The sequence below is a fragment of the Dromiciops gliroides genome, chromosome 3, assembly GCF_019393635.1.
Source record: "Dromiciops gliroides isolate mDroGli1 chromosome 3, mDroGli1.pri, whole genome shotgun sequence".
Taxonomy (NCBI): domain Eukaryota; kingdom Metazoa; phylum Chordata; class Mammalia; order Microbiotheria; family Microbiotheriidae; genus Dromiciops; species Dromiciops gliroides.
In genome coordinates, this window is record NC_057863.1 from 244488248 (window position 1) to 244515689 (window position 27442).

The following is a 27442-nucleotide window of genomic DNA, read 5'->3' on the forward strand; positions in this document are numbered from 1 at the left end:
TGGCTGAATGGCTAGACCCAAAGAATATTCATTAATGGCTCAATGTTAACTCAGAAGAATATCTGCAGAGGATCTTGCCAGAGATCTGTGTTTGGCATTGATCTATTTCATATTTTTATTAATGGCACTCATAAAAACATTGATGAAAGACTTACCAAATTTTCAGAATGACAAGAAACTGACAGCTGGGGCAGCTAGGCGGTGCAGTGGATAGAGCACTAGCCCTGGAGTCAGGAGTACCTGAGTTCAAATCCGTCCTCAGACATTTGACACTTACTAGCTGTGTGACCCTGGGCAAGTCACTTAACCCCAATTGCCTCACAAACCCCCCCCAAAAAACAAAACAACAACAAAAAATTTTTAAAAAAGAAACTGGCAGCTATTTTGTTGATTGACAGATTTCAGCATCCAAAAAGATCTTGATGGGGTGGGGACACTGAACAAAATCAATTCAATCATGATACGTGGAAAATCTTACAGACTTTGGTACAAGTACACATGTGGGAGGGGTGATGAGATAGTAGTTATCTGAAATAAAGATCTGAGGGTTTAGTAGATTGCAAACACAATGTGATATAATAGACAAAAAAAACAACACAATTCTAGTCTGAATGAAGAGAGGACCAGGAATATGACAATCTCAGCATACTCCTCCATGGTCAGACTATACCTGGAGAATTTTGCTCACTTCTGGAGACCACATTTAGGAAGAACAGTATAAGCTAGAGAGTATACAGGGCAAGGCAACCAGGATAGGGAAGTGTCTCAAGATCATTCCATCTAAGGATAATTAAAAGAACTGGGGATGTTTACCTTGGAGAAGAGAAAACTCAAGGAAGATGCCTTAAATGTCTGCAAATATTTGAATGGATATTATGTGAAAAAATGATGAGAGTTATATTTCACCCATAAACCCAGGGCACACACACTCCCATCAATGGAAACAATAGACATGTAGAAAATCCACATGGAGAGTCACATATTTAGGGAACTTATGGCTAGAGCACACTCATCATGCCAATTCATATCTCAGATGCTACAAAACTTCTCATTTCTTCTGGTGAGGTCATCACCCTACTCAGTGGGCCCTGCACCATGCTGGTCACACATGACATGTAGTCTCATATTCTGCACTGGATATGTGGTCTTCTCTGGACTTCCCAGATGCATAGTTTCCACCCATTGCTCCCTGTTGGTTGTTCAGTTTCACATGGAGCTTATCTCTGTTTCTTCTCCTGTTTCTTTCTTTAACTACCCTTAGCTGATGTTCTGTGTTTATCTATCACTAGCCACAGTATACATATATACATATATACACATACATGTGGTATATTGGGTATGCCTACACAATTATATGCCTACAAAATGCATATAAACATATATATATTTATGATTAAACCATAAATAAAGTTAATGAAGCTTTGAACAGATTAAGAAAGGGATACATAGCAAACATATTTTTTTCATTTTAACCCATGCTAAGAGATCAGTGAGGGCCAGGTATCTAACAACTGGAGAGAATATGGGTGCCTATCTGTATGGGATACTGGATGCACACTGGCTCTTCCAAAAGGGGACATGACTTTATAAGAACCCATCTCTGTTCCAGATCCCATCCAGATGAATGCCTGCATTTTGCTTGGCTGTTAGATACCTAACCTTCAGTGATTTCTTAGTAGGGGTTATGTTGTTTTGCTAATTATCATTCATTTGTTAATTTGTTTGAACTTTGTTAAAATGTGTGCTGAGATAGATTTTTGTTTTATTTGTCTCCCTCTGCACATGTTAAGTGGTTTGAATTGAGGAACTTGGGTAGAAGATTTGGCCCTTTGGTTCAATTGTTGATTGTTTTGTATTTGCTATGTTGAGTTTGTAATTTTATACACACACATATTTAATGTACTATTTGCCTGCTTGCCTATAGGATGCCTGGTATTATCCACTTCTGGTACAAATCACCTACTGCAAAGTGCCCAAGGAAATATTAGAATCCCAATTTGGGCTTACGAGTATCCCTGGAGAAAGTTAGCCAGGCATCAGCACCACCTGGTGGTACTTGGGTATCAGAGAGCATACCAAGTATACATGTGACATTAGAATAAAGTACTAGCACCATCTCTTTTTTTTTCATTACATATCTCCTTTTTCTTTTATATGCACCTCAAAAGAAAGTGAAAGAAAATCTAAAGGATATTTATGATAATAGGTAATGATCAATATAGTTAGGGTTGGACTAGGGTAAAATTGTGAAGGAAACAGTTTATCTTTAAGCCCCCCTCTGTCTTTGTAATTCTCCCTTGGTAAATCTTAAGGCTTCAATAATGTGAGGTAGTAATAGAGACTGAATCTATGATTGCATGGCATAGGGAACTCTCTGAATGAGAAAGTGATGCCACTTCTGCAACTTGTAGTTTGTCCATAGAGGTTGAGTGAATGACTTGCTGGAGTCACTCAGACAATATGTGTCAGATGTGTGATGAGAACACAGGTGTTCCTAGTTCCAAAACCATTTCTCTATCCACCATCATTACTATGATTAGGTTCCACAAATACCCTCTTATTAATTCTAACTCTCAAGCATCTACATTGCAGACTTTCCTCAAATTGGGCCTGACCTTCCCAAATGTCATCTTTCCCTTCTCCCTTTCCTTTATCAAAATTCAACTGCTATCTGTCCATTGAGACCTTTTTAGACAATCTGAAAAATCAGTGAGTGCTAAACGTTGGTGGGTACTCATGATTTGGAAAGGACAGTACATAAAATGACCTAGAACAAATTAATTCTATTGTAGGGTTCTAAAAGAACTGATAAATGGGATTGTCAGTGATTTTTGTAACATTGTGGGAAAAGATGCTACAGGACTGGAGAAGAGTAAAGTCCCGAGTTTCATAAAAGAAAAGGGAATATAGTTACCATACTATAGACTGCGGAACTTGCTTTTGATACCTGGAAAAAATTCTGGAAGATATAATTAAATGGATGACTAATGGAAATATAGAAAAGGATATCATAATCAGGAAATCATAACGGCTTCAACAAAAATAAGTCATATCAGATTAACCACATTTCTTGGCAGACTGAGGAAATTCTATGGATTTACTTTGCTTAGATAGCCTATATCTATCTATATCTATATCTATGTCTATATCTATATTATCTATGTCTATGTCTTTGTCTATATCTTTGTCTGTCTGTCTATGCCTATGTCTATCTATATATACAAATATACATGTGTGTATGTATGTGTTTATATATATATATACACATATATATATGATCATAGACTTTGCAGATGGATGCTTTAAAGGTCATCAAGTTATTTTATATATGAGAGAACTGAATACCACAGAAGTTAAATGACTTGCCTAAGGTAACATAGTTCATATCCTGGGATTTAATCCAGGTACTCTGACTCCAAATTAGAACACTTATCACTGCGCCACACTGCATCCTATGGTATTTAACAAAATCTGTCACTTTATTCTTGTAGACAAGGTGGAGAGATATAAACTAGACAATGGAATAGAGAGGTATGTAGAATTCATTGAATGGACAACACGTAGTCATGGTGTTTCATTGTCACCTTGGAATAGTTCTTGGCCCTGTGCTGTTTAACATTATAACTGATGCCTTGGATAAAATTGGAGATGGGATTCTTATCAAATTTGCAGATAATAGAAAACTGGGAGGAGAAGCTAAGATGGATAACAGAGAATCAAAACTGATTCAGGATAGAATGCTGTGTGGAATCTAAGGAGGAAAAAAATTAGAAAGGGGTAAGTATAAAATCCTATACTTGAGTTCAAGAAATCAGCTTCATAAAGGTAAAACCATAGAGGCATGGCCATCCTTACAAACCTATCCTTCTTCGGAGCCTTAATAATGAGGCAATCTAAATAAATAGATAGATACATAAATAAATGAATGAATAAGTGAATAAATAAACAAACAAACAAATAAATAAATAATGAGGCAATCTAGCTCCTTAGCCTGGCTATTCTGGAGTTCAGTCTACATCAACCCTCTCATATGCTTCATAGCTTTCATATTTCTTGAGGCAATAGTGCTTCCCCATAGCCAAGTAGTAAATATAATCTCATTGCCTCTTTGCATGTAAGATATTTCATTTTAATCAACAGCTACTAGCTCTTAAAATGTAGATGTCTAGTAAATGTCAGCTTTCACGCATTACTTAATTTCAATTATCTATAAATTTGAAAGCCCTACATTTTGCTTCCACAAAGGAATATCCTTTTTTTCTGGCTAGAAAGAATCGGAGCCCTAAGGGAGGCCTTCGATTAGACAGAATATTTGGCCTGCATATTAAATGCTTCCTAATAAAGAGGCCATGGTGTTGTTCTGTCTAGGAGAAATAGAGACAGAAAAAGAGAGAAGAAATGGATCTTGGCAGAAATTCAGGTCCAGAGGAATTACCCTCAGTAATCAAGGATTTCTAGGTCCCAAGGACTACAGGAAGGTCCATTGCTGCCAAAAACAAACAAAAAAACCCACCCACCAACCAACCCCCCCCCCCGAAAAAAAAAACCCTTTTCCTTTTTCTTGAGCAAAGTAAATCTCTAAGGATGTTACATTTTGCTAAGTATTTGCATATGTCACCTAGGAGAACACAACAATGGCTCCATCACAGCATAGGAAGCCTGACTCATTGCGCCAGCAGATGATACCAAATTCAGAAAGACTGAGCTGCTGAAGGAGAGGAAGTTTCCAGAAAACTTGTAGAGTAAGTTGGAATAAAAGGCCTGCTGGGGCGTTCTCCCTTGTTAATCTTTCAATGTGAACATTTGCATCTTAGAAATTGGCAAAAGCTATAAATCAGGACTTCATTCATTGTTTTGTTGATTGTCTAGACTTCAGAAAATGCTGGCAAAAATGTTAATAATTCAGATTTAACTTATAAGTGTATTGTACTGGAGGCAGCTAGGTGGCACAGTGGATGAAGCACTGGCCCTGGATTCAGAAGGACCTGAGTTCAAATCCAATCTCAGACACTTGACACTTACTAGCTGTGTGACCCTGGGCAAGTCACTTAATCCTTGTAAAAATTATTTTAACTTAACTGGGGGGCCTAATCTGTGAACTCCTGGCTGGCTATATGACTGCTTTTAGCTGGTAAAGCTACAACTGGCTATTAGCTGCCTAAGCCAGTCTTCAAGGGCTGTTTAAAAATTCCCACATTGCTTCTCTCAGATTGATAAGAAAAGGATTAGGAAGCCTCTTACAACTTAACTAAATGGGTTTATTTATGAGAACCAGAGGCCACGTAACAATAATTATTCATATGTAATTTAGGAATAAGGATACAGGAAAGTAAGATATACAACCTGAAACCTTGGCCAACAACTCTGCTGCTGCCTATCCCCCTGCCACCATGAACTCCTTCCCCATCTGGCCCTTTCACTTTCAGCTGCTCCTCTGCTTCACTACTTTCTCAAAGTCTCTCTTTTCACTTAACTTTCTCTGTCAGCTGCCCCTGCACTTCTTCTCCTACCACCGACCTCTCCTAGCATCTCTACCCCAGTAGGTCTCTGTAGCGTCCTCTCACTTTCACAGCTCCGCTCCTTTCTCTGTCTCTGTAGCTTCCTTGTTGCATCCCCCTCTTCTAACTTCTCTCTCTGTCGTGACCCCTGCTTCACCATAGTGATCCCCCTACTAACTTCTCTCTCTGTAGCAATGCCCACTAACTGAAAAAAAAAGCCACTTGCACATAAAAAAAAAAACCCTTTCTTCCCCTGGAAACACAGGCTGGCCAATGCCCACACACCCAAGTTAAGTCGTTGGAAGCGTCCAAGGCCGGCTGGGGCATGAAGCACTTGTGCCAGGCATGCCCTGGGCTCGAGGGGGCTGTGCTTCCCATGCCAGGGGCCAGCCAGAGGGAGCTGGGGATCTCTGGGGTATATCCCCTCAGGGCAGAGGAAGTTGAAGCTTTCCCCAGCCATCCAGCTGGCCAGTGCAAAGGCACAGGGCTTCTTAGCTCGGTGCTGAAGCAGAGGGGAAGGGGAGCCAGCCTGGCTCAGAGAAAAAAACTGAGAGCCCCGGTTAATTTCAGCCCTCACACCCTCATTGCCCTGCCCTCCCCCCAAAAAGTGTATTGTACTTTTCAGAGAGCCAGTTGTTAAAATTTTACTACCACACCACTAGATTTAATGTACTAACAGAGGCCTTGCGTGTATTTAAGAAACTAGTATGACTTCACACGATGCATTCTAATGACCTCAGCTATTTTAAAAGTTAGGAGGCAGCTAGGTGGTGCAGTGGATAGAGCACCAGCCCTGGATTCAGGAGGACCTGAGTTCAAATCTGGCCTCAGACACTTAACACTTACTAGCTGTGTGACCCTAGGCAAGTCACTTAACCCCAACTGCCTCACCAAAAAAAAAAAAAAAAGTTAGTACAGAATCCTCCAACATTCTACCCTATTGTCTCATCATGGTATGAACCTGACCTTGGGCTCTATCGAAACAGAGGCCTCGATAGGTCTTCCCAACTGGAAACAGCATCAGTTTGCTCTCTGAGTCCCATCCTAGCTAAGTTCAGAGTCTCATAACCAGAAATTTGGACACTAGGAGATGACATTTTTTAGGAAACCATAAGCTAAGGCATAGTGATCTACATCAGTGAAGGTGTGAGAAATAGTGATGGTTTGATACATGGTGGTGTAAAGGGCTAAAATTCTAGCTTGTCTGTCTAAAATGTCTAATGAGTAGTCGCCAATAAATTATAAGCTTTACCAAAAGTTAGACTTTTAAGCATTTATTAAGGAGAATAAGAATTTGGTGAAAAGAGAGAGAAAGGCCTAGATTCATCTATCTATCAAAGGGAGAGCGCATCTTTGGCTCCGCTCTCCACCAGAGTCCTCGTGAAAGAAAGTGAGAGGGGCAGCTAGGTGGCGCAGTGGATAGAGCACCGGCCCTGGAGTCAGGAGTTCAAAATCCGGCCTCAGACACTTAATACTTACTAGCTGTGTGACCCTGGGCAAGTCACTTAACCCCAATTGCCTCACTAACAAAAAAGAAAGAAAGAAAGAAAGAAAGAGAGAAAGAAAGAAAGAAAGAAAGAAAGAAAGAAAGAAAGAAAGAAAGAAAGAAAGGAAGAAAGAAAGTGAGAGAGCCAGCCTCACCCTCTTCCTCCCACAAGCAAAATGTCACTTCCTGACACCAAAGAAAAGCCACATGTCTTGCCCTCAGGCACCTTCTCCTCATAGCGGAGCTTTCCTATAGTAAGTCTCCAGCAGGTGGCATCATTCCAATCGTTACAGTGGTATCTTCTCAGAATAGCTCGATACATGGGGAAATTTTCTCAAGGGAAGTATGCCTGTATAGAGAACAGCAGACAATATTGTCTAGTGAATTATGTCAACTCAAGAAAGAGAAAAGTAAGTTTTTCAGGGCTAGAGATAGAAACCAGTTTGAGCTGGTTCTCGCTGGTGTCCTAAAGAAAGTAGGTAAAAGTTCAACCCCAGTCACCACTGCGCTTGCTTAATAAACTTATTAATATTAACTTTTCCTCCCCTATCTAAAATTTCCACTCCATTTTCAATCATGGATCGCATGATGGGTATGTGTATGGGAGGGGTAACATATCAAGGAGGATTTAGCTAGAACTCTTCCAGGAAGATTGTGAACCTATGCCTGGCAACCTATGGTGGATCAGGGGAGGGACTGATTGCAGCAGAGTATAGTAGATGATTTTTTTTAATTAAATTTTTTTTTCATTTTTTGCAGAGCAATGAGGGTTAAGTGACTTGCCCAGGATCACACAGCTAGTAAGTGTCAGGTGGCTGAGGCCGGATTTGAACTCAGGTCCTCCTGAATCCAGGGCCAGTGCTCTATCCACTGTGCTACCTACCTGCCCCTGCAGCAGAGTATAGGATAAACATCCAATGCTTGCTTTCAGCATTAGCACTCATTGATTGGCTTTACTGTGGGTGCCCTATTCTCATGAGAATGCAATAAAGGCTTTTGTCATACCAAAGCTGCCTCCGAAAGAACTTATTTTGAGGAGGTGGTTTGCACCTGTTTCTCACAAAGGGAATAGCTATTCCAAGTAAATTACAGATCTTTTAAATCAAGGGTATGCTTGCAAATGTTTAATAATTGCTAAACATCAATCAAGCAATCAATTAACAAACATTTTTAAGAACCTACTATATGCCAGGCATTGTTCTAGGTCCAAAAAAACACAGATAAAAATGAAACAGTCCCTGCCTTAAGAAGCTCATATTCTCTATCATAAAGCTTCTTAAACTGTGGGTCTCGACCCCATATGGGGTTAAGTAACTGAATGTGGGGGGTCGCAAAAAATTGGCAACAGTAAAAGGTTATGTATATTTTATGTATATGTATATTTTATATACATATATACCCGGGGCCAAGTAAAAATTTCTCAGGTGAAAAGGGGTCATGAGTAGAAAAAGTTTAAGAAGCCCTGCTCTATCACATGATTTCTATCTCAGGAGACTGACAGAACATACCTATGTAACCACAGATCCACTATCTGTAATCTCTGAGCTAGTGGAGACTGTGACAAAAGACTACAGTGTGGTACAGTTGAATCAGCACTGGCTCTGGAATCTGAGGGTATGAGTTCAAATCCAGATCCTTATGATTACTGCCTGTGTGACTTTGGACAAGTCAGTTAACTTTCCTCAGCCTCAGTTTCTTCATCTACAAAATGGGGATATTGAATTACATGGCTTCTGAGGTCTCTTACAAGTCTCGATCTATGATCCCATTTTTGGAGATTGGCAGAAGCTTTGATTTCCAAGAATGGAAAAAGATCTGATCCTAGAAACTAGGGGTTTAGTAAGAGTGATATTAATCTTGAATTGTAGAACAGATGATTGAATAGAAGGTTTGTGGGCTCTTGGAAAAGAAAGAGGGACTTTTGGCCAAGATAGCTGCTTGAATAGAGGCAGAAAGCCCAGCTCCAAATTTGCACCAGACCAAACAGTGATTAAGAAATCTAATAGAGAAACTACTTCCATGCCAGACCTGAACAAAAAGTCAACCAGAAGCCTGCAAGCAACAGGAAAGAGGTCTACCAGTAAAGTCAGAGCCAGTGCAGGCAAACAAACCCAGCCTCTCAACATGATTAGCTTATAGACCAGAGACATGTATAACCTGCAAGCCTCTGTGTCTGGAGGAAATAATAGCAGATGGCCTCCAAAAAAAAGACCCAGGGAGGTGAAAAAGGCTGGGGTGGGGACCTAAGAAACCCTGTGAAATGCCAACATCCCATGTAGCCAAGCACCCCAGGATCAGAGATTCTGAAGTGTCTATCACTCTGTTCCAGAGACAATGACCCTCAGGATTTCTGGCCAAAATAGAACCAATTGCTATTTATGCCCACTCTGAGCCATCTAGAGGACAAACAATGGCCAAATGAGGTCTGGGACCTATTGTTGGCCAATCAATGAGAGGCAGAGTTATTTGGGTTTAAAGAGTGGTCCTTAGGAGAGATTTAGCATGTAAACCCCAAGACGTCTTGTGAGGTTTTGGCAATCAAACTTGTATTCTTCTGGGGTGGGGGTGGGGGTTGATTTATTTATTTGGTTGGTTGGTTTTCTTTTTGACTAGGTAAAAGAGTCCTTCCTTTGCCTCATTTGTTACCTAGCCTTAAAAGGGAAGCTAGGTGGCTCAGTGGACAGAACACTGGTCAGGAAGAACTGAGTTCAAATTCAACCTCAAACACTTGACACTTACTAGCTGTGACTAGCCCTGGGCAAGTCATTGAACCCCATTCCCTCAAACAGCCTGGGTCATCTCCAGTCATCCTAATATAGCTATATATACATATTTCTTGCCACTAGACCCAGATGGCTCTGGCTGGTAACTTTGCACAGCCTTGCCTCACTTAAATTCAATTCACTGCAAGTCATGACATCACCTCCTGATGTGATGGTTACAAGAGACATTATCTGAAGCTAGACCACCCCCAGCCTTGGACAATCTAGACCAGGGCTTCTTAAACTTTTTCTCCTCACCACCCCTTTTCACTCCAAAAATTTGTACATGACTCCAGGTATATAGGCATATAAAATAGGTATACATAACCTTTTACTGTTGCCTAATTTTTGTGACCCCTACATTCAGTTTTGGGACCCCATATGGGGTGAGACCCACAGTTTAAGACGCTAGGATCTAGATAAAAGAGCTAAATGCCCCCCCAAACCGAAGCCTGTGTAGAACCCAATGGGCCAGAATTCACCTTAAATTAAATTCTTTGTAAGGTTCTCTAGTTGGGTAGGGTTTCCCACGTAGGATCAAAAGCACATACAGGGGATTTGGGCAATTTCATCCATCAACAATGTCCTTGAAAGACTGAACAACCTACAGGTTTCTGGTTTCTGAATCAAGAAATAGGAAGGGGGCGGCTAGGTGGCACAGTGGATAAAGCACCGGCCCTGGATTCAGGAGTTCCTGAGTTCAAATCCAGCCTTAGACACTTGAAACTTACTGGATATGTGACCCTTGGCAAGTCACTTAACCCCCATTGCCCTGCAAAAACAAACAAACAAACAAACAAAAAGAAATAGGAAGGGAAAAAGTCCTGGTCCTAATTCAGTAATTGATTATTAATATAAGAGAGACAAGAGAGGCAGCTAGGTGGTGCAGTGGATAGAGCACCAGTCCTGGATTCAGGAAGACCTGAGTTAAAATCTGGCCTCAGACACCTGACACTCACTAGCTGTGTGACCCTGGGCAAGTCACTTAACCCTCATTGCCCCACAAAACAAAACAAAAAAAACAAACAAGAATAGGTATCTCTACCATCTCCTCCTCAACCTCTTTTTGTGTTTTCTTCTCCCTAAGTCTCCAAGAAAAAAGTTGGTTGGTCTCCAAGAAGACTTTAATTTCTCCAGGAGGGGAAGCAGGGGATTGGAGCCAGAGACTGGCCCCTCTGCTTTCCAGAGAGAGAGAGACACAGAGACAGACAGAGAAAGAAAGACAGAGAGAGAGAGAGAGAGATAAAGAGATCAAATTGAAAAAAAAAGCCTATTTATCTAAATCAATAGCAAAACAGAAATCAGAAAACGTGTACATAGGAGAATATATATCAGACAATTCAGAGTTTAGCTCTATCACACTACTCTTAAACTGGAAGGATGCCATCTGGAATATTTATGTTCAATTTTAGGTGTTATTTTTTAATGGTTTCCAGAACAGGGTGACCAGAATGATTGGACATCTGGTAAGTATGTCACATGAAGCAAAGCAGAAAAATGAAATTATGTTTACCCTGGGAAAATATGCCATTTCTATTTCCTAAGAAAGTCCTTAGTTAGGGAAGAGAGATCTATGTACACATCTTCAAAAGTCTGGCCCACCAAATATAAGATTAGCTAAAGATATAAATCTGGCAATTACTGGCAACTCTCCTAACCTCTCTGACTACTCCTTCCCTCTCCCCTTTGATTTCTTTCCTTCTTCCTTCTCTCCCTTCTTTTTTAGTAGTGTCAAAGTTTCTTTTCTGTCTTCTTTCAGTTGCTTCCATAGAAAGTAATCTGACTTTCCTTGGAACTGGCACATGGTACTATGTAACTGAGAAAATAAATTATCTCTGATTTTATTTTGTAACTAACTCTATTCTATATTACTCCAATATGTTGTAAAATTGCTTAAGCCATGCTTCTTTGTCTCTGAGTTAAGTTCAGAAGTTCAGCTTTCCTCTCTGAGTTAAGTTCTCCCATAAATCACCTTAATTCAAAGAAAATATATTATCTCTACATATCTGACTGCCCATGTACAATGAAGGAAGATCTGTTATTGTTCCTAACAAGCCTTGTAAGAGACACATTGGCACCAGAAACTCAGTTATCTCTGTGGTGCTGGCTGTCCTTCAAGAAAGTCTGGACCGTTTGCACTGTGACTCTAACCACTCAGATGGACACTGCCAATGAGTTTCCATAGCAACATGATGGAAAGAGGGGTTGTTGCTAGTCCTGCATTCCTGACCTCTACCCAGTCATATTGTTTTCTATCATCTATGATACTTCAGACTTTGTAACCAATCATATGGTCTTGTGCTTCCTGTTCTTTGTTCTTTTACTTCTCAAAACTATTATGAAAGCTAGTAAGCCCTACCTTCCAGTCTTTTGACTGAGGAATCAAGAGATCTCTTTTATTGGTGATTGCTAGCCTTATCAACAAATGGAATTGCTCATAACTTTGTGCCTCAGTTTATCTTCATTTTTTTGTGGGGCAATGAGGGTTAAGTGACTTGCCCAGGGTCACACAGCTAGTAAGTGTCAAGTGTCTGAGGCTGGATTTGAACTCAGGTCCTCCTGATTTCAGGCCCAGTAATTTATCCACTTTACCACCTAGCTGCCCCCTTATCTTCATTTCAACGAGGACATATCTCCCTTACTGCACTTTTACAATTCCTTGTTATTTGTGTACATATATTCCCTAACACACTACAATTCCTTAATGTCACATTCTCCTTGGTACCCTAACGGTGATCAGCATAGCATCTTGCACATTTTTGGTCTTTGGTCAGAAGTCTTCTTTGTGATACAAAGCTTAGAGGAATGTTAAAGTGCATTAGTTAAAATGCACTTTTTTGTTTTGTTTTGTTTTTTCCTTTTGCAGGGCAATGGGAGTTAAGTGACTTGCACAGGGTCACACAGCTAGTCAAGTGTCAAGTGTCTGAGGCCAGATTTGAACTCAGGTCCTCCTGAATCCACAGCCAGTGCTTTATCCACTGCACCACCTAGCTGCCTCTAAAATACACTTTTAAAACAAGAATCAAATTGCAATTTAGAGCTTAGAAATCTATGTTAATTGCTATTTCATTCTCTAGTTGAACAAAAGAACAAAATAGTTGATGACAAGAGAGGACAAAAAGACTTTCTTTTTTAGAATGGCCACAGGCAGCCTATTCTTTATGCATACCAATGCCTTCATCACAGGTTTATTGGGAAGGAAGATATAAAGTATGTGTGTAAAAAAATTAATTATTAGCTAATTAATCTAATCTGAAAATTATATAATTGTACTTATGAAAAATTATGATTATATGAAAAATTATAGGTTTAGGAAAATTATAATTGGGTCATAAATCCCTTCATGGTTGCCATTCAAATGTAAAAATATTTTAAATTACTGGCCTAATTTGGGGGGACTAATCTGACTGGAGGACTAATCTGGGGACTGTTGACTAACTGGCTATCTGACTGCTATTAATTTAGTATGGGTCATTTATAAAGTTCCACCACACTGCTCCACTCCCAAAATTGATAAGCAAAGGATTAAGAAGCCTCTTAACTAAATAATCAAAGCAGAGTTTATTTATGAGATACTATTTAAAATTAAGAATACAGGGAAATAAAATGTGCAACCTGACTGCATTCTGGCCTTTGTGGTACTTTTTTTAATACAGTAAGGGCCCTTGCCGCCTCTTGCTTTAGGGTATGTTCCACTTTCACTACTCAGGTCCTTTATTCAAACTCTGAGCCCCTTTCACTTTGTCTATCCCCCTGCTTCTAACTTTCCTCTTCTTACTGTTCTCTTAATCTTTGCTTTCTCCAACCTGTACCCTGTGCCGACCGCTTCTGTGCTCTCTGCTGCCTGTTCTGTCTATCTGCTCCATCAGTCTGCCCTCTGCCGCCTTTCCTGCCCTGTCCTTCATTCTTCTAATCTTGTCAGCCTCTCTTAATCTTATCCACCGGCCTCCTTGAGTCTAATTCTTAGGTCTATATATATTTTCCTTTTCTCCACTCAAATCTCAGGGCTTTTTTTTAGCCCCCACAGACCCCAAGCTAATCCGCCAGCCAGGGCTGCGGCTGGGGTTGGGGGGACACTTGAGCATCATATGCCTCAGCACAGGCTATGCCAGAGCCCAGCCTAGACAAGTAGAGGATCTCTGGGATAGATCAGCTCAGGTCGGAGGGAGCTGGGGGCTTTTTCCCCTCAGCTGTCTGACCTGACATCTCATATAGCCCACAAGGCTTTTTGGCTCAGCTGAAGCAGAGGGGGAGGGGCACCAGCACCTCCCACACAGAAGAGACTCTGAGGGCCTAAGGCTTTCTAATCTCAGCCCAAAGGTAGGGTCCCCAAATCAAAATAAATTTCCACATGTGGAAAGGAATATAAAACTGTGATTTTGTTGATATAGGGAAATCTCATTGGAGGATTGTTCCACCAATGCAGGTTGATCCTGGCTCTGCAATTTATGACCTTGATGAGTTGTTTAGAGTATTGATAAATTGAGTGATTTACCCAAGGTCACATAGCCAGTGTCTTGGGTCTTCCTGCCTGGTTCTCTATACCACCTTACATTATAAAACTCACAATACCATTAAAAAATGCCCTATTATCATGAAATAATGACAAGACTTGATATTTGTTGTTAGGTCATTAGCACCTAAATTGCCAATGCAGGAACCAGAAAAAGAGGCAGCTCTACATCATAGAGTAGGATTTCAATGGAACTTCATGAAAGCCATTATTAATATTTGGACATTTCTATGACAAACTGATAGAAGGAAGCCCCATTTTAGAGATTTTCTTTTATGATATATAACATGGTTTAGTGGCTCTCAGGAGGAGGGAACCTCTGTCTTTCATCTAAGGTACTATAGATATATGATAAATAGCTATAGAAGGAAAGGACTCTATCAAAACAATTACCCCATAAAAATTAGCTCCCTCAAAAACTTTAAAACAAAATACTTCTTCTACTTCCCTGCATTTCCTCTCGTACAGAACCAAGAGTAAAGAATGCAAAGAAAAAATGGGGGGAAAGACAGGCTTTTGTTTTTCTGTCTGCTCAGTTCGGTGATGTAAATCGATTTCCCTAAGGTTGGTTTGGGGTAAGAATTGTATGGAAAAAAGAAAAAGAAAACTGATTCCAAATGCCTGACTAATAATTTTAATAAAAGATGAACTTTGGTCCTGAAAAAGACCTTTTTAGACTCAATAGTACAAAATGTAGAAAATGTTTTCTAGTTACTGCTCTTTGGGGAAAATGAGAGAAAGGGTCCAATTAGACACCATTGTGTTTTTTTGAAACCACTGAAACTTTGGGAAGTTTACAAATTTAATTGGCAAAAAAATGTTTTAAGTTTTAATAATTAAATTCTTCTGTGGAAAATGAAGTGGAAAACATGAATGGGCAAAAGTAGCAGGAAATATGAATAAAAAGAAACCTCTTTGGTATCTTAACCCTTATAATGGTCTCCAGATGACAGTACGCTAGAACAGAGGCTTGGTTAATAACTTTGTGAACTCTTTATTCCTCTTATTTTAGGTTTCCCTAGGAAATGAACTTTTTACAGCAGTTTTCAAGGGTTGTGGTACAAGGGGGACTCACTATGAGCTCTTCTTTTTATAGCAGATAAAATTGGAAAAGTGAAACTGTTTCAAAAAGGAAATGCAAAAATGCGTGATGATTAAGTACTGATTACAAAAAAGATAGTCATTGGTCAAAATGCACTTCTATGCCTTCACACAGGAGAAGAGAAAATGTAGATAGGGTACAAGAGTGATGAAAGAAACCTGGTCAAAGGGAGTAGGAGAGGTGGAGCCCCTTGACAGGAAGTTGAAAAATGAGTGGGAAGAATGAGGGCTCTCAGAAAAGTAAGCCATTTCTGAAATCAAAGTTAGTAAGGACTTAAGAAATCTAGGAAGGAAGCAAAAGGAGGTCAGATATTTATATTTCAAATAAACCTGTTTGTTAGAGTTTTGACCTACAGTTAGAAAGAAGGGTGAAAAAAGAAACAGGGAAATGTTTATTCTTTTGCACTTAAAAATATGTTCTTTTCCTCCTTAGCACATCGAAGGAACAACAGCTTCTCAAGATAGCATCAGCAACACTTCAAATCTGCAGCCTCAAATTTTGAAGTCTCCCTAAATCTGAAATTTAAGAGCTTGTTTTCCAGAGGGCTAAATTTGCTTTTGAGCATTCTCCTACCACCCAACATATGAATATATAACTCCCTTATGTTGAAATGAAAACGAGTATAAATTCATTTCCTGGATAAGACTAATTTGTGGTTTATTTCCTTCCACTGGCCTCACACTGAGGGACCCCAAGCCAAATGATCGAGAGATTTAGGCCAAATAAAATGTTGTCTGATGTTATTAACTATCTGGGAAGACCCTGTTGTTATTTTTTTCTAAAGAGCTTGGATTAGAATCTTGCTTGGGAGAAGGGAGGCTTCGGTAGCAAAAACTCTGAGGTAACAAGGTAAGAGAAGCGGAGGGGAAGCTTTATTTTTTTTTATCTGATCCCTGGAAATGAAAACTCTATTTTTCCCCTCAAAGAGCAGTAGTAAGAAAGAAAGGGACTATTGGGCTTAAAACTTAAAGAGTTCAGCAGTGACTCCTCTTCCTTTGAGAAAGAGGGAGCTAAAGATTTCAATTGAACCAGAAATTTTGCAGCTTTGGGATTTCTTTCAGCAGCAGAGACTGTGCCACATCCATCTGAGTAGCATCTGGGCAATATTTAGCAGAGCATCAGTGAAGACTACATATCCAAGGGATAGACCTCAAGCAGAGTAGCACTGGGCAGAAACTGAGACCAGCAGGCAGGGACAGTGTGATACCATCATTAGAAAACAACAGCAATCTTGCATGATGAGTAGGGAAACTCTGCAGTTTCACCCCCTCCTCAAAGCAGTCCAGAGGAGTGAGCATCACGTAGGGAAACAACTTCTCCATTATCCACTCAGTTACCTTATTCTCAATTACAGGGGACTCCTGATCCATAGCAGATTTTATTCAAATCCCCAGACTTCCCATAGAATAACACCTGCCCTATTCTGGTTGTCAAGGCCTCCAGGTGGAGGCTCAGGGTCTTGGGTGTTGGTTCACATCAGCCAAAAGTTTCTCCTTCCTGTAATGCAGCTCATTTGGTTGCCCACTTTTACCCAGAGCACTCTGTCTGCCTCTAAGGGATTCCACACATGCCCAGCATGAGGGCCCTGAAGGCCAGAAACCCCACGAAGAGCATCTTACAAAAGTGCCTGCTGGATCCTGAAGCCCAGCCCTAAGAGGAGGACGCAGACAGGGGTACACAGCCAGATGATCCTGTCCTGAAACCATGCTGGTCCAACCCCTGAGCTGTGAAGGTTCCCCAGGATTCCATTGCCCCCAGCGTCCCAGCCCACCTCTGATGACATCCATCCCTCTCTTACTTTGGGTAACTGAGAGTTATTCTCCCTGTCTCTAAAGCCTGCTAATTTCTAATTCACCATCCTTCTAATTCTATGCTATAATAAAAAGTGCTGCTGTAATAGTAATTTTGTATATATGGGACCTTTCCTTCTGTCTTTGACCTCTCTGTGGTATATTCCTACTATTGATAAGACTGGGTCAAAGAGTTGTGTCATTTCAAATTGTTTTCCAGAATGGTTGGGCCAATTCACCGGACCACTAAAAGTATATTAAAATGCCTGTCATCCCACAGCCTCTCCAAAGATGAAAATCAGTTTCCTTACCACCGCCCCCCCCAACCACCATAAGCTTCATCTCTTCCCCTCTGCAATCAAATGAGAAAGGATTGAACTCCATCATACCAACTGACAAATTAGAGCAACTGTACCTATTTATTCCAAAATTTTCTACCTACTCATTACCTATTTATTCTACCTACATGCATTAAGGTTTGCAAATTCCAACCTAGGTAGTGCATTGCCTGGAGTTAGTAAGACTCCTCTTTCTGAATTCAAATCGGCCTCAAATGCTTTACTGGCTGTGTGACCCTAGGCAAGTCAATTAACCCTATTTGCCTCACTTTCTTCATTTGTAAAATGAGCTGGAAAAGGAAATGACAAACCACTCCAGTATCTTTCCCAAGACAACCCCAAATGACAACATGAAGAGTCAGATATGACTGAAAAACAACTAAACAACAGTCTTCTAATCCTTGTGATTCATAACTTTTCTTCAACCTAAGCAAAAAACCCTTCTCCCTTACTCCATGTCCCCCACTTTCATACCTATCCAGCCTAGCCCAGCCCCTTCCCAGGTACTTCTCTTCCTGCTTATTCTATTGTACCCTCTGAAATTCTACTTTATCATTAACAAAGTCCCTTTAATCTTCAATATCTTCCTTCCATCTTCTGTTACTAACTGGAATCTGGCTGCCCTCTGAAGATACCCTATTCCTTACCATCATTTCCAGTGCGGGCTGTTCTTTCTCTCATATCCTCCCCCATCCATATGTAAGGGGAGTCTATATACCCTTTTTCTCCATGGCCACTTTGAAATCCTCCCTCCATCATCATCGTTATTCAACAATCTCTCTTCTTTAATTCCACTCCATCTTTTTATACTATATCACTATTTTAGTTCTTGTTGTTTTCACTTAACTATTTCCAGGTCACTTTTGTTTCTCCTTCAATGAGTTCAGCATAACTGCTGCTATAATCCTTGGTGATATATATAAAAAATATCTTATACCCTTGAACTCCTCACCCCCTTGTTCTTTTGCTGTTTTCACCTTGGCAGTTCTAACCCTGGGTCATGCCCACCAATTACCTTTCTAATCTAGATCCACCAAAAACTGCTAGAGGAAGACAAGAAAGAAACCTTCCAGGTTGTTTCATTACCAGTCTGTGTTATCTAACTGTAGTAGGTTCCTCACTGCTGTGCACAGCAAACTTTTATTCATCTCTGATTGGATCTGTAACCCTGGGGTTTAAGACTGGGCATTTGCATAAGACTCTCCACATTGGTTTTCCAGATGATTCATGCCTATATAAAGGGTGCAGTTGTCAAGGGCTTGGAGAATGAGCCTTCTTTTTTCTAGTTTCTGGCTTCTGAGAGAGATCACCTGCAGTTCTATACTCTCTTCAAGAAAGATGGAAATTGGAGGGAAACAAAGACCTTGAGAAGAAGCCTATATGGAGAAGAGCATGCCATTATTTCTAGCTTGCTAGGCTGGAGATAAGGAAATTTCCCCTTGGGTGAGACTGGGGACTCTTTTTCTCTTGATAGATCTAAGATATTTCATTCGCACACTGGAAGCTTAGACCCCAGGATGCAACTCCTTATCACTCTCCCTTCAGAAATAAACCTAAAGTTTCTTTTTAATAGATTGAACTTGGTAGACCAACTCTCCTCTCATGAGTCGATATCACATACTACTTTTCTAAACCATCTGTCATGAGTATTCTCATCTTCCAGCCTCCACATCCCAAAGCTTCTTTCTATCTTCACCCATGCTACTCTAAAAAAAATTATTAACTAACTAATCTAGTCTGAAAAATTATATAACTGGACTTATGAAAAATTATGATTATATGAAAAATGATAAGTTAAGAAAAATTATAATTGGGTCACAAATCCCTTCGTGGTCACCATTCAAATGTAAGAATATTTTTACTGACTAGGGCTAATTTGGGGGGCTAATCTGACTGGAGGACTAATCTGGGGACTTTTTGACCATTTGGCTATCTGACTGCTGTTAATTTAGTATGGGCCGTTTATATAAAGTTCCACCACACTACTCCACTCCCAAATTGATAAGCAAAATATCAAGAAGCCTCTTAGCTAAATAATCAAAGCAGAGTTTATTTATGAGATACTATTTAAAATTAAGAATACAGGGAAAGGGGGCAGCTAAGTGGCGCAGTGGATAAAGCACCAGCCCTGGATTCAGGAGTACCTGAGTTCAAATCCGGCCTCAGACACTTGACACTTACTAGCTGTGTGACCCTGGGCAAGTCACTTAACCCCCACTGCCCCGCAAAAACAAACAAACAAACAAAAAAGCAATAAAAAAATACAGGGAAATAAAATGTACAACCTGACTGCATTGCAGTGCCTCTCTTTCCCCTGCTGAGCCTGTAACCTTTTTAATACAATAAGGGCCTTAGCCACCTCTCGCTTCAGGGTATGTTACACTTTCCCTGCTCAGCTACTTTCTTCTAACTCCTCTTAATCTTCACTTTCTCCAACCTGTACCCTGTGCTGACCGCTTCTGTGCTCTCTGCTGCCTCCTGGTCAGTCTGTCTGTCTGTCTGCTCCGTCAGTCTGCCCTCTGCCACCTTTGCCGCCCCTCTAATCTTGTCCACCTCTTAATCTTGTCTGCCGGCCTTTCCTCCTTGCTCCTAGTCCTGTGTTACTGTTCATCTCATCCCCCTTTTCTCTCTTCCCCAACCTTTCTAATCTCATCAGCCGCCTCTTGACCTCTTCTCTGCCTCCTGTCTCCTTGTCCGACCCCTCTCAGTCTAACCTCCAGGTCTATATCTATCTTTCTTCTCTCCACTCAAATCTCGGAGCTTCCTGAGCCCCCACAGACCAAGCTAATCCCCCAGCCTGAGCTGCGGCTGATGGGGGCGGGTGGGGGAGGGGGAAGGTTTGCGCTCCAGCCTCACGTGCCTCAGCACAGGCTATCCGGGATCTTTCGGATAGCTCCGCTCAGATCAGAGGGAGCTGGGGGCTTTTTTCCCCCAGCTGTCTGACCTGGCGTCTTGTACAGCCCACGGGGCTTTTTGGCTCAGCTGAAGCAGAGGGGGAGGGGAAGAGACCCTGAGGGCCTAAGGCTTTCTTATCTCAGCCTAAAGATAGGCTCCCCAAATCAAAATAAATTTCCACACTACCCTCTTTCACTTCAGCCTCAGAGAATGGGGTTACTATTCTCCTTGACAAGCCCTACTCATGTCCTTGATCCCATTCCTTCCAATTTCCTCCAGGAGCTACCCCCCATTGATCATACATACTCTTTCATCTTTCATCTTTCCTTATCTACCAGTTCCTTCCCCACTACCTACAAAAGTTCTCAGGTCTCCCATTCTAAAAAAAAAAAATTGTCCTTCAATTTTGACAACCCTTCAACGCCAAATTCCTAGTAAGAATAGTGACTATTCACTGCATCTGCTTCCTCACCACTTCTTCATGCCTCACCCTCTTGCAGTCTGTACTTATGACCACATTTTATTAAAACTATTTTCTCAAAGGCAACCAGCAACCTCTTAATTGCTAAATCTAATAGCCCTCATCCTCATCTTCTTTCAACTCTGTACTTTCAACACTGTTGGCCACCCCTTTCTGTAAACTCTCTCTCTCCTTGGCTTCTATAAAACTGCTTTCCTCTGGTTCTCTGACTCCCTTTTCTCAGTCTCCCTCTCTGAATCATCGAATAATACTTCCTCTTCAGCTAGTTCTCCTACTTGCACTCAGTCTTTTTTTTTTAATTAATAAAGTATTTTATTTTTTTCTGTTACATGTAAAGATAGTTCTCAACTTTTGTTTATACAAGCTTTACAATTTCAGATTTTTCTCCCTCCCTCCCCCCTCCCCTAGACAGCAGGTAATCTGATATAGGTTATATATACACATAATAACATTAAACATATTTCTGCATTAGTCATGTTATAAGAGAAAAAATCAGAGCAATGATGAAAAACCTCAGAATAGACAAAAACAACAGCATCAAAAACAAAAGAAATAGTATGGTTCATTCAGCATCTGTACTCCGCAGTTCTTTTTTTTTTTCTTGGATTTGGAGATCCTCTTCCATCACAAGTTCCCTGGAACTCTTCTGTGCCATTGCATTGGTGAGAAGAATCTAGTCCATCACAGTAGATCAACACTCAATGTTGATGATACTGTACTTGTACTCAGTCTTAAAGGTTGAGGCCCCCAGAGGTACTTCTTCTGGTTCTAGGTATAACCAAGTAGATGGTTACTCCTACTTGTGGTGCATAAGTCCCACTGGCATGCTTCCTATTAATAACCAACCAATAGATTTAATTAGCTTTTAGCAAAAGTTTTTACTAAGATGATATAGTATAAATAGTTGGTACAAAATAATCTCCCCAAAAACCTTGATTACAAAAAAAAATTTTAATTAAAAAAGAAAAAAATACATTAAAAAATTCTGAAAAAGAAAATTACATAAAAAACCTAGGTTACGTGCTCGCTTCGGCAGCACATATACTAAAAATTGGAATGATACAGAGAAGATTAGCATGGCCCCTGCGCAAGGATAACATGCAAATTCGTGAAGCGTTCCATATTAAAAAACAAAAAACAAAAAAAAACCCCTGGGTTACATTGTTCAACAAATATATACAATGTCCATAGAGGGAGTGATCTCAAACTTGGAGTACAACAGTAATGAGGTATATGTATAGGATGCATGTGTGGCAAATTGTAATTCGTAGTTCTTGGTACTTCTTTTCCTGCAAGTCCTTTGAATCTTTGTTCAGAACATATTGCCATCAAAAGGCACGTGTTTATAGATCATGTTTTCCAGGCATAAAGCTAATGCCTTTTCAGCATTTTCTTATGCTTTTGCCACTTTTAAATAGCTAGAAATGCTATTACTTTCTTGAAAGAAACTAATTGAAGGGGAAAATTTTTCTCCCATGACCCACTGGTCACACCGATGAAAAGCTGAACATGGGTTAAATTGTGAGACTGACTTTCCTTCCAGAGGCATTTTTCAAAGCAATCAGTGGCCCCAGGACTTTCTTGAGAAAAGAAGGGAAGTCTGGTTCACCAGTGCCCAGGCACTGGTGACATTTCCCCATCACAAAGGTTCCTGTTGAGGTACTCACTGAATTCATATCCTGTGACCTCTTTCCCCAAATGTAGACCTCTCCCCTAGGGTGCATCCAGACACATGAGCATCCCTTGAGGTCAAAGTTAGGAAAAAAGGTTATTAGGAGGGAAAAAATATAAGCAAATTGGAACACAGAAAGCACTCAGAATTTTCACAAAAGGATTAAATCTAGGAAATGAACTATTGCTCCTGAGTCACTTGGTTGTGCTCAGCTCAGGAGTAGGCACCAAAGCAGGGGAAAGAATGGAGCTGGCCAAGGGACCCATCATCCTGAGAATGTAGAGAGCTGAATTCATTCAAGATTAAATGCATACATAGCACTCCCTATAGACTACTGCTCCAATTTCCACTCATGTTAATGGGCCATGTCCCCAGACAGTAACTGACTGCTTCTCCCAGGGGTACCCCTAAAAATCACTATAGTTTCTAGTCTTATTGTTTATGAGCCCCCTCTAGTGTATCCCTAATTAATTATCAGCTAAAGTTAATTCACTTTTAGGAAGGGTATTTACTAAGTAGAGCAAGGATAGTTTTCACATTAATCAGTGTCAGGATAGAGAAGTGCATCCTTACACATGTTAAGAAAGTGTACTGCAGTTATGATGCAAATGTATCCATGAATTTCATTTAACTTCAATGAAGATCATTTCCAAGGGTTTTTTTGTGGGGTTTTTTTGTTTGTTTTTTGTTTTTGTTTTTGCCAGGCAATTAGGGGTTAAGTGACTTGCCCAGAGTCACACAGCTAGCAAGTGTCAAGTGTCTGAGGCCAAATTTGAACTCAGGTCCTCCTGAATCCAGGGCCGGTGCTTTATCCACTGTGCCACCTAGCTGCCCATTCCCAAGGTTTTGTACCTAAGCCTAGCCTTTCCCTAGAGCTTGTCCTTCACTTTTAACCACCTTAGAGGTATCTCCATCTGAAAATTCTGCTAGCACCTCAAAATCAACATATACAACATATATCCAATTCCCTAAACTTGTCCCTCCTCCAACCTCTCTTTTTGTTAGGGGCACATCTATCCTTCCAGTTACCCAGGCTTGAAACCTCAGAGTCATCTTTGACTTCTCACTACCACCCTGCTCCCAATCAATTATTTATAAAGTCTTAAGGATTTTATTTCCATAAAAATGTTTATATCTCTCCCCTTCTCTCTATGAACACTGCTTTTAGACTAATGTAGACTTGTCACCTCTTACCTGAAATTGTACGAGCTTTTAATTGATCTTCTTTCCTATCTCTTCCCTCTCTGATCTAACATATCAATGAAGTCTGACAGTATATGCAATACTCCACAACCACAATCTCCTGTCTCTTCCAAGAAGGAAGGAAGGCACATTTTTCAACTCTTATTGGGGCCAAGCTTAGATTCTACTGGGTGGGGGGGGGGCAAGGAGAAGATATGACAAATACACACATAAGAAGGCAAGGTAGGGGCAGCTAGGTGGTACAGTGGATAAAGCACGGGCCCTGGATTCAGGAGGACCTGAGTTCAAATCCTGCCTCAGACACTTGACACTAGCTGTGTGACCTTGGGCAAGTCACTTAACCTTCACTGCTCTGCCCTCCCCCCCAAAAAGAAGGCAAAGTAGAGCGTAATGGAGAGATCAAAATAAAACACTAGGAAAATTTGAGTTGGAAGAGAACACTTTTGGCTGAAGAGGATTGACAAAAGTTTTACAAAGGAGATCATACCTGAGGTGAACCTTGAAGAAAAAGAAAGAATTTAATAGGTGGAGGGAAATATATTCTAGGAAAAAACACTGAGCACATCCTATAAATATGCATATAGGCAAGAGATGGCTAACAAGATCAGGGAGCACCCCTTAGTTCAATTTGACTGGAAAAGGGAATGTTAAAGGGAATATGACAATGGAAAGAGTGCTGGACTTTGGAGTCAGGAATACCTGGGTTTGTGCCCTGCCTCTGACACTTACTACGTGTATGACCTGGAACAAATCATTTCATCTCTCTGAGCCTCAGTTTCTTCATCTGTAAAATGAAAGGATTGTGCTAGGTGGCCTATGAGGTCCCTTCCAGCTCTCTATCCAAGACATTATCATTCTACAAAAGGTAGTCATCAGAAATAAAGAGCCAGATTGTGGAGGATCGATAGCAGAACATGAAGGAGCATCCCTAAGGTAAAGAAAAAGAAGAGTATATATGCCCAGCGGACTTTAGGAAAGAAGATGTCAAAACACTTGGAGGGAATATAGGCATGTCCTCCATCATTAGGGAATCTAAAAGAAGATATGACTTACTATTGTCACAGATTAATAGCCCGAATTGGGAAGTTAGAAAGGAGACTAAACACAATTGAAGGCCAAACACTGTAAATGAATTCTGGTCTTAGGGAGAATAGGTATGGATATCATTGAGCCATAACTAGAGTGAGAAGACCAGGGCTTTATCCCAGGGTGCCAAAATTTAGAAGGTATTAAGCAGTTCAGCAACGTAGATAGAACTGAGCCTTAGTTTATAAGAATAATTCATTAAAGTAGGAAGCTACCAGATGGCACACTTCCTCCTCTCTCTGTTCTTGCTTTGGACATCACAGGAAGATCCAACCTAGTCCTTTTCTTCTCCGGAGCTCCTCAAAATCAGTTTCACAATATCCTAGGGTATCTACAAATGGGAGCCAATCCCTTTTTTCTCCTTATCGAATTTGTAGTTAAAAATGGATTTGTGGAGGCAGCTAGATGATGCAGTGGATAGAGCACTGGCCCTGGATTCAGGAGTACCTGAGTTTAAATCCGGCCTCAGACACTTAACACTTACTAGCTGTGTGACCCTGGGCAAGTCACTTAACTCCAATTGCCTCACCAAAAACAACAACAACAACAAAAGAAAAAAAACTGGATTTGTGCCTGGGGCAGCTAGGTGGCACAGTGGATAAAGCACCGGCCCTGGATTCAGAAGGACCTGAGTTCAAATCCAGCCTCAGACATTTGACACTTACTAGCTGTGTGACCCTGGGCAAGTCACTTAACCCCAATTGCCTCACTAAAAAAAAAAAAAAAAAAAAAAAAAGGATTTGTGCCACCTGCCTTGTAAGTATTTTATTTTATTTTTTACAGAATATTTGTTTTGTTTTTTGGTGAGGCAAGTGGGGTTAAGTGACTTGCCCAGGGTCACACAGCTAGTAAGTGTCAAGTGTCTGAGATCAGATTTGAACTCAGTTCCTCCTGACTCCAGGGTCAGTGCTCTAGCCACTGTACCACCTAGCTGCCCCACACCTGCCTTGCATGTAAAAAGTGCAAGCTATGACTCTAAAAGAGGAATAGTGCTCAAATTCCTTTCAAACTGACTGAATTTGGTGGTATACATAGCATATTATATAAGAATTGAATGTAAACTCCCAAAGGCCAAGGACTGCTTCCTTTTTGTAAAAATGTGTGTTCCTAGCACTTATCACAATGCTTTACACATAATAAGGGCTTAAAAATATTTGTTCCACTAAACTGGAAGACTTAAGAAACAAAGACCAGATTAAGCTCAAAGGAGTGGCAGCAATACAGCCTTGGTGGTTGTTATTCTTATGTTTTCTCATATGTGTTTTGTATATGTCTGGAAATTGACCTCATTGAGAAGGTAATTGAAAGCAACTGAGGCAGTTGGTGGCATAGCAGATAAGAGTTCTGGGCTTGGAATGGGAGAGATCTTAATTCAAATCTAACTTCAGACACTTATAGCTGTATGACCCTGGGCAAGTCACTTTACCCTTGTTTTCTTCAGTCTCCTCAACTATAAGATTGAAATAATAATAATAGCATCTACCTCATAGAGGTGTTGTGAGAATCAAATGGGACAATGCTGAATTTGGTTTGAGGTTTCATTTAAGTCGTAATAGTAATTTTTCTACAAATACATGTGAAAACAATTTTTAAAGTTCACTTTTTATAAAATTTTAGGTTCCAAATTTTCTCCCTCCCTCCCTTCCTTCTTCTCTCTCTAAGATGGTAAGCAATTTGACATAAGTTATATATGTACAATCATGTAAAACATATTTTCATATTAGTCATGTTGTAAAAGAAAAAAAAGTTTACCAAAAAAGTACAGTTTGTAAAAGGGGAAAAAAACACGATAAAAATAATGCATGTGGGGGGCAGCTAGGTGGCACAGTGGATAGAGCACTGGCCCTGGAGTCAGGAGTACCTGAGTTCAAATCCGGCCTCAGACACTTAACACTAACTAGCTGTGTGATCCTGGGCAAGTCACTTAACCCCAATTGCCTCACTAAAAAACAAAAACAAACAAACAAAAATGCATGTGGAAATAGTATGCTTCAAACTCCATCGCTTCTTTCTCTGGATGTGGATAGGGTGATGCTGTATTTGTAAGAAGCTCTTAACACGGTGCCTTGCACTTAATAGGCACTATATAAATACTTTCATTCCCTTCTGACCCCTCATTTGCATAGATTTATTCATTAATTCAACTAACAATTTCTGAGGCACTGTGCTGGTCACTGGGAGCACAAAGACAAAAATCAAAGCCTCTGCCTTCAAGGAACTTACATTCTATTGGAAACAGACAACTGGTCCGCAAAAGATAAATACAAATTTATAAAAAGTAATTTCTGAGGGAAGGGTGCTAGGAAGTGAGCAGATCAGAATAAGTTTCCCATTATAGGAGGTGGCACTTTAGTTGAGCTTTGGAGAAAGCTGAGAATTCTTAGAGGTGGGGTGACAAGAGAATGCATTCTGTATACTGAGAGATAGCTTGTATGATGCACAGATTTAGGAGATGTCCTAAATCCCACAAGTTGTATGCTGTTCTCTATCCTGGGAAAGGATGAGCTGTGTCAGTTTTCATCTGGGAGCTGAGCTCAATTTCTGATCCCTGGTGAGGGATGCCTGGCCACAGGCATTGGCATCTGACATGTGAGAGACAGCAGGCTAAAATAAAAG

The 27442-nt window shown here is 40.5% G+C and overlaps 1 non-coding gene across 1 annotated transcript; it reads left to right on the forward strand.

Moving 5' to 3' along the window:
* Positions 1 to 21885: 21885 nt before the first annotated feature.
* On the forward strand, positions 21886 to 21993 carry LOC122752156. The gene has a single exon (XR_006355952.1). It is a non-coding gene; the product is annotated as a U6 spliceosomal RNA (small nuclear RNA).
* Positions 21994 to 27442: the final 5449 nt, after the last annotated feature.